Source organism: Hemicordylus capensis, chromosome 3 (genome assembly GCF_027244095.1).
Source record: "Hemicordylus capensis ecotype Gifberg chromosome 3, rHemCap1.1.pri, whole genome shotgun sequence".
Lineage (NCBI taxonomy): Eukaryota > Metazoa > Chordata > Lepidosauria > Squamata > Cordylidae > Hemicordylus > Hemicordylus capensis.
Genome location: NC_069659.1, coordinates 15,848,757 through 15,862,869, shown reverse-complemented (window position 1 = coordinate 15,862,869; position 14,113 = coordinate 15,848,757). Strand labels below are relative to the sequence as shown.

Sequence of the window (14,113 nt, the reverse complement as noted above, 5' to 3'; positions counted from 1 at the left end):
CAATACACAGCCTGGTAGGCAGGCAGTGATTTACATAAAAAGCAAGCTACCCTCTCAACTACGTGATAGAGATCCCCTGCTGATAAAAAACAAAGGCAACATTCCTTGGGGGATTAGTGTACTTGTGAACCTCTCTTGGCTAGCCTCCTATGCTTTACCTGCCTTAATCCAAGTCCAGCGGTTGAGAAGAATCGTGACAGCACATTTTGCTCCATAACTCCACTTCTACAAGGGCTAGAGCTTAGATTTTTATTTTAAGTGAAAACTGAAATCCGGGTGAATCCAGGTGGACTAAGCAATCCAGATGACATGGACCCGGTTCGGTTCGGCTCAGCTTTGAGCCAAGCCGTTCGAAATGTGAATATACTGTATATATATATTCACACACACACACACACACACCCTGCTGGGTCTGGGTCGTTTGGTAACCTCCAGGGGGTCTTGCTGCAGTCACGGTGGGGGGGAGGTCTCAAAAGATTCCCCCTCCCCTAGCCGGCCTCCCCCTTGTCTTCTTCGGGCCATTAAGGCCCATTTTCAGGCCTTTCTGGCCCTCTCCTGGCTTGTGGCGGCCATTTTGAAGGCCGTCACGTATGCACACTGGCCATTTGTATCTTGGCACTTCCAAGAGGGCTCTGAGGCTTAACAGGGCTCCATTTCTCTTAAAGGCTCGCCTAGCACTAGGAAAAGGTCAGCACTGCAGTGCACAGAGGTCAGCATAATGAGAAATGGCTCTCACACCGAAGGGCTTTTTGTGAAAGCCCGGGCATGCAAATGTCCAGTGTGCATGCACAGCAGCCTTCAAAATGGCTGCTGTGAGCTGGGAGAGGGCTGGAAGGACCTGTGAATGGGCCTTAACAGCCTGAAGAAGACCAGGGGAGGCCGGCTGGGGGAGGGGGTGATGTGAATTCGGTCCATCCCTGGGTCTGCCTCTTAGTCAATCAAACAGACTCAGTGGGAATCATTTTAGAGGCTTTATTGCTACTGCACTTTAGCAATAGGTAATCATTAGGCTCTCGCTCTCAAACCGATTACAGTTTGGTTACAGGTGCGTCTTACATTTATACAAACAATCGGAATGATGCTGACACCCTAGACATAGTATACGTGACAATAAAATGGTGGTCTAAGTATCTAGTATGCATGCGAATGATTCATTGTTCATCTAGTGATTACTCCTTATTTGGTTAAATCCTGTTTCTTAACTGTCAGCGAAAAACAGTGAGAACCTTGTGAGAACCAAGTTTCATAGATACAATTTAGTGGAGAGAGATAATGGCGTTGATCATGAGAGGCAGTGATGTCCCTGAGCTGGGCTGGGGTTACTTTAAGTTAGAATGAGGTATTCTGGGCATACATGGAGTTTCTTTGGTTTTCTAAACACATCAGGGGAACCTTCTGAGACCCACCCCACAGAGGCCACCGGGTGACCTGTACCCAGCAGTGAGTTTAAATTTCCCCCCACAGTTAGACTCCCCGAGCCAAGCTGGGGGGTGTTCGGGGGTGTGCAAAATTGAACATGCTCAGTCCAGTTCAAGTCTGGTCCAGATTCGAACCGAACCGAGGCAACCGGTTTTGTGTACACCCCTAGCTTCTGTAGGTCTCTCTCTAGCCAACATGTAGCCTGCAGTAAGATATAGGTCTTTTCCTATCATCATGGACTTCTGAATAAATAGATTAGTTTAACCTTACATGAATCTCCATCCTTACTATTTACAAGCTATTGCCCCTGAGGCAGTGTTAACTTCTGCTGTAATGGGAGTGAGTTACCTCCTGAAATACTCTGCTAGATAAGTAATTACCCACAATAACGATCAGGCCATACAAATGGACACTATCATTCTGGGTGAACCCGGCTTGTCTTTTGGCTTGAGATGCAGAATCGGTGTTGGTGTAGTTTACAGTGTTCATAGCACAACTAACTAATTTACTGTCATTCCAGCTGTCTCCCTTTCTCCAAGCTTCTCCTCCCTTGTCGGGTGCCTTTCTAATTTGCATTCTGCTGCCCAGGTTCTCACATCCATAGACTTCCTCCATGAATCCCAGTACCTAGCAACAGTTACCATGCTTAGCTCACTAAGCAACTTTATTTATTTATTTATTTATTTATATTTTGAAATATTTATAACTGGCCCCTCCAGTGCATTACTGCTTGGGGTGGCTCACAAAAGTACTAAAATGGATAAAACGACATAAAAATAATACAATTAATAAAAAAAATGAAGAGACCCAGTTAAAAACACAATTAAAAGTTACAAATTAAAAGGTAAAAGCTTAAAAACCCACCAGATACAAGCAGCAGATAAAACATTGGAAAGCCTGTCTAAAAAGATGGGTCAAGTAAGTAGTTCTTTAAAAAAAAAACCCTGATGGAGAAAGCATAGTAAAGCTTCCCTGGGAGGGGGTTCCAAAGCCAAGGGGGCCACCACCTAAAAGGCCCCAATCTCTATTCCTCGCCAACTGGATCTCCATCAGTGGTGGGGCCATGAGCAAGGCCTGAGATGCCAAATACAAAGAGACATAAACAATTTTTAACTAAACCTTTGGCATGGGAAGTCAGTTCTTCACATATTTATTTATTTATTATTTTCTTTGGAAACCTCTTTGAGAACTTTTGTTGAAAAACAGTGTCTAAATATCCAGAGGAGGAGGAGGAGGCGGCCTTGAGCCAGACTTCCTCTCTCAGCCTAGCCTACCAAATAATCCCACTCATGCTGCCCAGGGTTCATCAGAGAAAGGTTAGGATACAGACATGATGCACAAACAAGCCATCATCCAAGTAGGATATTCTGTTAGCTACAAAGTTTGACGCTGAGTGCATCATGAAAATGCAGCATGCTGACAAAACCTTGTCCCCTGGGTTGGAGGTAATGGTCCAATTAGAAGATTCAATCAGGGAGAGGTCCAGTTGTCAGCCATTCCGACTGACATCCCTCTGCTTTGGTGATACCATTGGTTATGCATAGGAGAGTCAAGTAACTAGTTTTCGGCTCAGGCAACATATCTTGCAAAAGGGGGATTGAGATCATCCCTGCTGACCCTGCCCTCCATAAGTTCAATGTAATTTCTGAATGGAGCTTTGTACATACACTGGCCCAGGGCTGGATGGGCCCAGAGGCAAAATTTTAAAATGGGCCCCTCGCTGATACACACACACACAGTTCACATGTGACTTGCCTCTGCAGGGCCCCTCGAGGCGTGGGGGGCCCCAGGCAGCCGTCTCCCCTTGCCTAATAGTAGTTACACCCCTGCACTGGCCAACATGCAGAGCAAGGATGCATCCGAGCAGCGAGAAAGCAGCCTAACAGAACTTCCTAACTGTACCAGTGCAGCAGGAAAGCAGCTATTTTTAACATGCTCCCCTTCCCCAGAAAGTCCTCTGGGCCACCCAAAAATATGTCCATGAGAGCTGTACAACCTTCGGGGACATATTTTGGGGTGGCACAGAGGACTTCCTGGGGAAGAGGAGGGCATCAAAAATTGGTGCATACTCACTGCACCAGTGCAGCTTAGTTAGGAAGTTCTGTTGGGCTGCTCTCTCACTGGACCGGTGCGTCCTTGCTCTGCTGGTCAACCATTGACTCTATTCCAAAGTTATTATCTATCTATCTATCTATTTTTATTTGATTTATATACCGCCCTTCCAAAAATGGCTCAGGGTGGTTTACCTAAAAATAAAAACAATTAAAATCAATTAATTAAAATCAGAACTAAATCAATTAAACATTAAATCATTTAAACATTAAAATAATCAACATTAAAATCATTTAAAACCAACATAAAAAAAATTAAAACCATATTAATTACATTTATATCCTGCTCTTCCTCTAAGGAATCCAGAGTGGTGTACATGGTTATGTTTATCCTCACAACAACTCTGTAAGGTCAGTTAGGCTGAGAGGTAAGTGAAACCCAGTGAGTTTCACAGCTGAGTGGGGATTTGAAGTCAAGTTCAAATGGCTTGGAAACCACTGGGCTAATCCCTTGTCTTATGCAATTTTGTGTTTTCCTTTCTTCATTAGGAGAGAACACAGAGCGACCTACATTCTCAGCCACTGGTGGACTCCACTCTGTTATGGAAGACACAGTGTCTCCAGCTTTCAGTGCCACTGTTATCATCATTGTCACCGTCATCATCTCCGGGAGTGCCTACTTGTGTTTCTTGAAATACATCTGCACTGGTTGCTGTAAATCCACACAGGTGGTACCTGACAGGAGACTAGACCCAAGCAGATCGGAAGAGCAAGTGTAACCCTATCATCATTCAATGGTCAATGGCCCAGCCTGGAAGAACAAGATTTACATCGATGAGTCAGAGAAATGGTCCATTCCTAAAATGATACATATTGGGAGACACCCTAAAAAGGAGAAATGCCCTTTCTAGGGGACTCAGTCAAGACAAAAGACTTGTGAAGCTTTCTATCAATAACCTGGTGATATACATATGACTTTCCTCTGCTGAATAATGCATTAATACTCAGAGGCTGGCTACATTCTACATTGGGTCAAAATACAATGAGCCAAGCTCCTGGGGCCACTGGCTAGAAGGCCATTTTTGTTCCCTTAAGAGGTGTTCAGAAGCTGGAATGGAAGTGCATTGCTTCTTCCTGTCTGGTATTCTAGTTTTTGAAAGCTCCCCCTAGAGACCTCCCTCTTTAACAGCCACTGCAGTGAGGAAAAATGGGCCTTGATGCAAATGGCGAGCTTGATCAGTGCCATTAATGGATGAGTTGCTGCTATAAGTTATCCTTTTGAGTCCGTAGTGGTTGAGGTGAATGCAACCTCATTCCTGTTTGGAGTAAAGTGAACCCTGCTCAGTTAGGACCACAGATCCCTTACATGTGTCTATCACATTTTTATCCTGTTCAGGGATAAACTTAATGGCTCTTCTTCCCCAGTTCTTATGTCCACACAACAATTCTGTGAGGTAGGCTAGGCTGCGAGATGGTTGGTGCAAGGTCACCCACTGTCAGACATGGTGGAATGGCGAGTCGAACCTTGGTCTCCCTCGTCCAACACTTGCATGCACTTCATCACACTTGCTCTTTCTTTCCATGCGTAACATCTAGACGCCCTCTACAGTTGAGGTCCTCTCATTGTGTCCTCACGACAACCCTGTGAGGTAGGCTAGACTGAGAGAGAGAGTGACTGAGGCAAGGTCACTCAGTGGGCTTCATGACTGGATGGGGATTTGAACCTGGGTCCCCCTCAGCGACACATACCACAGTGTCACTCTACCCCTCGATTTTGGTAACTTACAGAGCTCAGGCCTGGATAGCATCGTTTGCATGAATTGAGAGACTGCATATGTTAGGGGTGTGCATTTTGAATGTTGTTTTGTTTTGTTTTCAGCCAAATCTGAAGCCCCCCCCCCGAATTTGGATATGGTCTGAAATGAAGCCCCCTGAAACCCCAAATTTTCAGTTCTGAAGCCAACTTGCCCCGAAACCAAATTACAGGCTGCCAGTCTCCCCACTGCTTCCCTCACTCCCTTCCACCCCAGTCCATTCCCCGTTCCCTGTTGTTCTGTTCTCCTTCCCCAGTCCATTCTCCTGTCTGTTCTCTCCCCGGCACTGGCCTCCTTCCTTTCCTCCCTGCCATTTTTGCCCGCCTGCCTCCTCTGCCAGGGCCCGCCACCGCCACCTCCTCACCCCGCCATGCGCCCAACACCCATGATGGCTGTGTGTCACCCTTGAGATAATTGTGCCCGCTGCCGCCACCCACACCAAGGAGCTCTTGGGCCAGCAAGCCAAGCTCCCAGTCCCTGTCCCTGCCGCTCCGGAAACTCCCTGCCGCATCTGGCCCTGCTTTCGCCTGCCAATCTGCAGGCCTGAATTGCAGGGAATTCAAACCGACGTCAGAAGAACTGAAGGGAGACTCTTGAGAGACTGCTTGCAATTGCAAAACAGGTCCACCCCGCCCCACCCAAAAAAACCCAAAGCTTCGTTTCCGAAATGAGGTCATTTTGATTCGTCTACAAAAATCTTCATTGTGGCATTTTTCATTTTTCAGTAGTTGTACAAAATGTCCAAATGTGCCATTTTCGGACACAAAACGTTTTGTAACCAAAACAAAATGCACATCCCTAGCATATGTTAAATGCATCGGGGGGTGGGGTGTAGCTATAATTGAACAAGGGCGGAGGGACAAATGTCCCTGAGGAGGAGGGGGGAGATTGCCTGGGTGACAGCCTGCTCTTTGCTCTCCATCTCATGATGCTCTGAACGAACGAACGAACAACAAATATTTATATACCCCTTTTCAACAAAAGTTTCCAAAGCGGTTTACACAGTGGAAACAATAATAAAGTAATCAGATGGCTCCCTGTTCCCAAAGGGCTCACAATCTAAAAAAAGAGACATAAGATAGACACCAGCAACAGCCACTGGAGGGATGCTGTGCTGGGGTTGGATAGGGCCAGGTGCTCTCCCCCTGATAAACAGAAGAGTATCGCCAGTGCCACCAGCCCCACAAATGAAAAGGAAGGTGGGGCCAGAGCCCATCTTCACATTTTGTCCCAGGGCCCACTCAAGCCCCTGGAATCTAGCTATTTAGCTATCTATTTATTTGATTTCTATACTTCCCTTCCCAAAGTGGCTCAGGGTGGTTTACAGTAAAATAAAAAATACATAACAATTAAAATCAGATTACAATTACAATCAGAAGCCAATTAAAAACAGATTGCAATCACAGCTAAAATGAAATATCATTAAAAGCCAGGCAAAACGTTGGGTCTTTAAGGCTCTCCCGAAGGCCTCCAAGGAAGACATTCCTCTGATACGCACGGGGAGCATGTTACACAACCTAGGGGCCAAGAACAGAGAAGCCCCTATCCCAGGTCGCCACCAGATGAATCGGTGGCATCCAAAGATGGACCCTTCCCCCGCGATGATCTTATTGAGTGGTGGGGATCTTGTAGAGAAAGGCACACTCTCAGGTAACTGGGACCTAAGCCATTCAAGGCTTTAAAAGTAATAACTAGCACCTTGTACTTTGCCCAGAAACATATCGGCAGCCATTACAACTGTTTAAGAAGAGGCTTAACATGGCATATGTTATACCGATGTTATAATCAGCTTACTCCAGCATTGAGGATCACCAAGGAGCGAGCAGCTGACGTCAGAGATTCATGGAGCAAAGGCAGAAAATAAAGATAAAATGAAGAAGCAACAAAAAGCATCAAGCCTCAGAGGAGACCACAAAAAGCACATTCAGTCAAAACCACCTCCATCTTCCACTTGAATGGCTTAGAGGGCGAACCAGAACTTACTACCCTGGACAGTAAGGTATAATACCTCCTATTCAGGAGTGTGAAACATGCTGGATTGAGCTGGAGACCCGTTGGGGGCTCACATACTGGACACAAGAACTGCTGCAGTCTGGTCATGTGGTGGCACTCCTGATTTATCACCACATTTCCCACCAATTGTAGTTTCCAGAAACGTTTCAAGGGCAGCCCCAAGTAGAGCATGTCAACGTAGTCTAATAGGAAAGTGAGCCAGGCATGTTTACTTGGGTGAGCTCTGTCCAGAACAGGCTGCAATTGGTGCACCAGCAAAACCTGGACAAGGGAGCACCCCTGGCCACAGCCACTACCTGTCTCTCCAGGAGCAAAGCTGGGGTCCAGGAGCACTACCAAATGGCACACCTGCTCTCCTAGGGGGGATGCTGCTCCTCCAAGAACCGGCTGGACATTTCTCCCCAGATATTTATTTATCATATTTATATACCACTCAATGGACCAAAGTCCTTGAAGCTGTTTACAACAAGAACATTTAAGAACGTCTAAAATGATAAAAGCAAAAATCAGCATGCAACTTTAAAACAATTAAAACAGCCAGCAAGCCGATACAGAGCCAGTAGAAGTCAAGAGAAGTGGCCATTACAGATATAAAGGCTGCTGAAAAGGAAGGCTTTCGCGTGGCACCTAAATAATTACAAAGAAGTCACCAGGGCGCTTTCCAGATTAGCTGCTCAACAGCAGCAAAATGCTTTAGTTCAGGCAAAACACATTTGAAATGTAAACAGCAGGGGGAGCAGTCTCACGGAAACTAACGACCCGAAAAAGCAGCAACCTTTTTACGCCGGATACACGACGTCATAGCCTTATATTGCAGTGATTAAATTCGAAACAAAGCATCGGAAATTTGAACAGCACCCTGCTGTCAGCAACTGCGGTGTCACAACACAGGAAGTGTGGAAGCAGACTTCCGAGATCAGCTGTGACCCCGTTGCAGGGTGTAATCTGGAAAGCGCCCAGGGAAGGTGACCCAAAGATGAGGCGCCACCACTAAGAAGGCTCTCTCTCCAGTAGCCACCCATCGCATCATTGTGGGTGGCGACACCCAGAGGCAAGCTTCTGAAGATGAGCTTAAAAAATGGGCAGGAACATGTTGGAGAAGGCGTTCCATCAGCTAGACTGGTCCTAAGCTGTTTAATGCTTTCGAGATCAGCACCAGAAGCAGACTGGCAACCAGTGCTATTGATGTAGCCCTGGTATAATACCGATAGCTTCAAACCAGCCAGTCCCAAGAAGCAGCCTAGCGTGACTTTCCCTCTTGTTCAGTTTGTTTGCCCAAAGCATCTTTCTCAGGGGCCATTTCAAAACTTCAGTAACTTCCCTGAAATCAGGAAGAGACAGAGTTGGGTGCTGACTACATACTGATCACATTGCATCCCTAAACTCTCTGTACATCCCCCAATTCTACTAGTTGGGGTGAGGCCATAGCTCAGTGGTGGAGCATCTGCTTTGCTTGCAGAAAGTCCCAGGTTCAATCCCTGGCAGCATCTCCAGGAGGGCGTAGGAAGGACTCCTGCCTGAAGCCATGAAGAACTGCTGCCAGTCAGTGTAGATAATACTGAGCCAGGTAGCCCAGTGGTCTGACTTGATATAAAGACAGCTTCCTGTATAATCTTCCTGTGTAGTGGTTTCATGGAGGCCTGCAGAGATGATGCTTTCTTGGAAGCCAGAGATAAGACCTAAATGTCTGGAAGAGAGTTTGATCCTGGTTTTGCGAGATGTTGAAAAGTAGGAGTTTGACAAAAGCCAGACTCTGTTCAGATTCTGCTGTAGTCTCGGACCAACCTTCATTTCTATGTTTGGATTGCTACTGACTGTGATACTTGTTACATTCCTGCCACTCCTTGTCAATCTGTACATTTGTAAATAAACATATTTTCACAGACCATTGCTCCCTCTTTCTCCTTTCATGAGGGATTTGGGCTTGCAAAGCTTGTCTGAATTCTTAAGCAGTGCTTAAGAAATATACCACTGCTAATGGGTTGCTGGGATTCCATGCTCAAAGCCTGTAACAAGTTCTATATGTACAATAGTAAAACCTATTAATAGTGAAATAGTGAAACAAGCAACGCAACAGAAGAAGCTGCCATTTTTCACACATGTAGCCCCAGTTTGCTCCTAATACCTGAAAACTGAACATTTTGGTATCTGTCAAAACTCAAGATGATGGATGCTTGCTTTGTAACAGAGGTAGTAAAAATAGTAGAGCAGGTCTGCTCAACTTTGCACCACCACCACCCCGCTGTTTTTGGACTACAACTCCCATAATCCCCAGCCACAGTGGCCAATAGCCAGGGATTGTGGGAGTTGTAGGCCAACATCTGCAGGAGGGCCGAAGTTGAGCGGTCCTGCTGTAGAGCCTGGCTAGATGTGACACTCATTGTGGAAGACCGGGTTCTGACTCTTGAGAATTCTTCAGGCTTCCCCAGAGACAAACAAGAAATGTTGGAGCGGATGGTACAGCTATCAGCCATCTCTCTCTATCCACTGTTTATTCATGCTTATTTCTCCCTTAGTTGCTAATAGGCCTGTGCAAAGTTGGATTGGCAGTGTCAGGATTGATCCAACGTTGTTGCAACATCAATTTAAAAAGTGACCCATATTCTGATCCAATACCAGGTCCCCGTTTTGGCTCGGAATTGCCAAAATTCATGTTGGAATATTGCAATTCATATTGAAACCCGACTTAACATTGGATTGTTCCCCATAGAGCCCAATGGGGAAATGTAAAGAAATTCAGGAAAAATAAAAGGGCTGGGCCTAGGACTTTGAAATTTGGCACAGGAGAGGTACAGATCGGCAGGACTCTGTGTAGAGAATTTGAAGTGAAGCAGACAATCTTGCAATTTTTAGTGATTTTTTTAAAAATGAGGTTTTATTGCGCAAGAGCACCATTTGGTGAGATTAGTTCAAAACCCCATGCACCAGTTCAGCGTGAGAGTAGCCTAACAGAACTTCCCAACTAACTGCACCTGCGCAGCTGGGAAGAGATAATTTTTGATGCCCTCCCCTTCCCCAAGAAGCCTTCTGAACCACCCAAAAATGTGTCCCCGAGGGTTGCACAACCTTCACTGACATATTTTCAGGTGGTTTGGAGGGCTTCCTGGGGAAGGGGAGGGTGCCAAAAACTGCCACTTCCTTGCTGCACCAGTTGGGGAACTCTGTTAGGCTGGACATGCCTGTAGGCTTCCAGTGGCATCTGGTGAGCCACTGTGAAACAGGATGCTGGACTAGATGGGCCTCCTTGGGCGTGACCCAGCAGGATTGTTCTTACATTCTTATGCTCTCTCACTGCACTGGTGCTTCCTTCTTCTGAATGTCAGCCATCGAGATAATTTCCAAAGTGAGCCTCCTCTGCTTCAAAAACAAACTTTCCGCCTTCACCGTAAAACCTTTGAAATCCTGCTAAAGTCTTGGTTATATAGTAATAACTCTCTCGCACACACAAAAGAGTAACTGCACACTGGGCCAAAGCTCATTAGCTTTCAGCAGTTTTTCAAATGCAGCCTCCAAGTTTACCTTCCCACCTCTTGTCTTGGAATTGCATAAATGGGTCCCTTTGCTTCTAAAGAGGCCTGCTAGTGACATTCACTTGGTGTTTGGCTCTTTCCCCAGGCTATAATTATTTTCATCAGCAGGTTAGGCTCCATCCGTCTCTCTTATTCAGATCTATCTATGCGCAATTAATTCTTGCCTCCTTTGTGTGATCAAACCACCCACCCCTTTTAAAACAGCAATTTGCACCATTGAACCGACATGCTTATTTTCTGTAGACACTTTGCTAGTTGAGTTTGTTCAGCGGGAGTTAAGTCGACCTTTGTAACCATCCAAGAAGCTGCCTGCCTCAAAAGTGTCTCTCAAGGTTCTCCCCTTTTTTGAAATGGACCAGGAGGTCAACCTTTCCAGCAGCCACTGCAGTTTGGGATAATGGAAGCTGTAATCCAAAAACAGCCAGAAAGCCTCAGGTTGGCCACCTCAAAATAGGTCATCGAAATAAATTACGGTGTCGTCAGGTTTTCCATCGGCTGTCCACTGCCCAGGAGGTTGAGGTGGCCTCAAAGTTTTCAGCTGGAGGAGTGTTTATAGTTTATGGTCAGGGCTTGTCCTATTCACCAGTCCTGTCCTGGCGTTGCCGCTCATCAGTGGCCAGTCCTCCCTTAAATGTCCCCTGACAGCCCGGGCAGGTCTCACGAGATCTCATCATTGAACGAGATCTTGCAGAGAGATCTGACAGAGCCTCTCTCAGGCCTGCGAAACGGCGCCGTTTAATGGTGAGGCAGCAACTCCCTGCCGGGGCCAGTGTAAACGCCTCCAGGTGGGCGTTTTGTTGTCTCTTCCCCCCTGTTAGGCTCGTCCCCTCAAGACCCGGGCAGGGGAAGCTTCATTATGGAGCTTGCTGCATTTCCCCACGGCAATCAGCTCCACCTCAGGGGTTCTCCGTCAGGGGTATATGGATATTCAAGTGCAATCGATCTATATCTAATTTCTTTTCCTGAACATTTTGTTTTTACCATTTTCAGTACAATGCCAGACACACAAAATAAAGAACCTTGGTTTACATTGTGCACAGAGATCCATGAGTCCAAGGGCACAGCGCTTCTGTGCCACCGTGCTACAGTCCACTCATGCACCTTTGGAAGGCAGGGGTGGAAAGCCGGTCTTGCAGTAGCAATCATGAATTCTCCCCTTTGTTAAGCAGGGGTTGCCTTGGTTTGTATTTGGATGGGAGATCACACGTGAACACTTTCTGATGTAAGATATTCCCATTAGGGCAGTGATCTTTACTGTTTTTACAGCCAGGGCCACTTTGGCAAAGCAAAAAACAATATGAGTGCCATTTCCCACTGTGTTGACCTCTGCATGGTACTGCACTTTTCTCAGTGTGGGGAGGGCCCATAAAGAGAGACAGAGCCCAATCTTAAGAGCCCTAGAAGGAAAGCACTGGGAAGGGCTAAACGTCTAGACCTCTGTGCGCACCTCCCAAGGTGGTGCAGGGGCTCAAGGTGGCTTCATTTCCCTCAAAGGAGAACCTCTCCCCACCAGCACTGCATGTTGAGAACGGTCACCTCTGCATGGTGCCAGGGGGACTGTGCAGAGTATTCAGCTTCGGCTGAAGCTTCACACAGGCCCAATAAACCATTGTTCAAGGAGCCACTCTTAGAACTGATGGTGGCCACCACTGGCCCCAAGGCCTTACAATGAAGAAGACTGCCTTAAGGGATAGGAACATAGGAAGCTGCCATATATGGAGTCAGACCATTGGTCTATCTAGTTCAGTATTGTCTTCACAGACTGGCAGCAGCTTCTCCAAGGTTGCAGGCAGGAATCTCTCTCAGCCCTATCTTGGAGAAGCCAGGGAGGGAACTTGAAACCTTCTGCTCTTCCCAGAGCGGCTCCATCCCCTTGAGGGGAATATCTTACAGTGCTGGCACATCAAGTCTCCCATCCATATGGAACCAGGGCAGACCCTGCTTAGCTAAGGGGACAAGTCATGCTTGCTACCACAAGACCAGCTCTCCTCCCTAGGATGATGGTGTATGGGCTATATAAGTTGAATATAGAAGTTAACTGCTTGACATAAGTTTCACCATATTGTTTGAGTTTGTAATAGGAATTTGCTTACGCTGAAACAATGCTCACCCCTGGTTTCCCACAGTTAGCAGAATTCATATTTAGCATGGGAACCGCAAGTGCTGAGGGAGCAAGATAAAGACCAGACTGGCCTACTGCTTGCACAACTAATTTATGACCTAATGCCAGACCCATTTCCAGACGAAAGGGGAACTAACTATGAGTTATGACCTATGACATATAACTGTTTCTTTTTCTGTAACTATCTGTGACCGTTTTCTTAAGAATGCTTTGGTGTATAAATGTGCTGCTTCTGTATTAGGTCTTTGTCCTGCTTTGAGTGCGAGCCGAGCAGCACCTTTGCTACTTAAGGGCAAATAAAACTTTGATCTTAAGTCCTCTCGTCTGGGCTGATTATTGGGCTCCGTCCACCCAGGAACGAACCTCCCCTATTGGGGTCAGGGGTACCCCGATACTTCAATGAGGCTGTAGCTCAGTTGTAGAGCATCTGCTTTACATGCAGAAGGTCCCAGGTTCAAGCTCTGGCACAATCCCCAGGTAGGGCTGAGTGAGACTCCTGACTGAAACCTTGAAGAGGTCCTGCCAGCCAGTGTAGGCAATCCTGAACTAGATGGACCAATGGTCTGACTCGGTACAAGCCTCCTATGCTCCAGGGAGGCTCTGTGCCTTCCAAAGAGTGCATCATCACAGTTGGAGTGGTATGTCCATTGGGAGTACTGTTTTATGTGTGATGATGTACCACTTAGTAGGTGCAGAGCCTAGGTGGACTGCAGAGTGGTATCGAAGCAGCACACTTGGACCTACAGGTCTCTGCGCAGGATGCAAGCCACTAAATTCGCAATTATCAACACTATAGAATATTGTGCATTTGACACCAAAGAATAATATCAACGTTTCAAATTAATAAACACTCACTCCAAAAAAAGACACATTAAATATAGAGGTTACAATTAAACAGTCTTATATATTGCATATTCTTACAAATATTGCCAGATAAGCCAGGTCTGCTGTTGGGTGGGGTAGGGAGGTTTGTGAATGAACAAGAAACTCATGAAGATGATTTCCAAACCAGCGGGAGATAAAACAGAAGTGAAACATGACAACCAGTGTGGTGATGGCCTGGGCATTTTTCACACAGGGCTTTCAGCTTGCATCTCCTCTGGAATGAAGGGTATGCATTCACATATCGGCCAGATTGACCTTGAAGTCCCTGCAAGCTATTCA

At 46.4% G+C, this 14,113-nt stretch overlaps 1 long non-coding RNA gene across 1 annotated transcript in view; it reads left to right on the top strand.

The window, feature by feature from the left end:
- LOC128352089 (uncharacterized) overlaps positions 1-13,263 on the top strand; it is a 75,845-nt gene extending 62,582 nt beyond the window's left edge. The window contains exon 2 of the long non-coding RNA XR_008320199.1: positions 4,020-13,263. This is a non-coding gene — a long non-coding RNA (uncharacterized LOC128352089). The remainder of the gene's footprint in view (positions 1-4,019) is intronic.
- Positions 13,264-14,113: the final 850 nt, after the last annotated feature.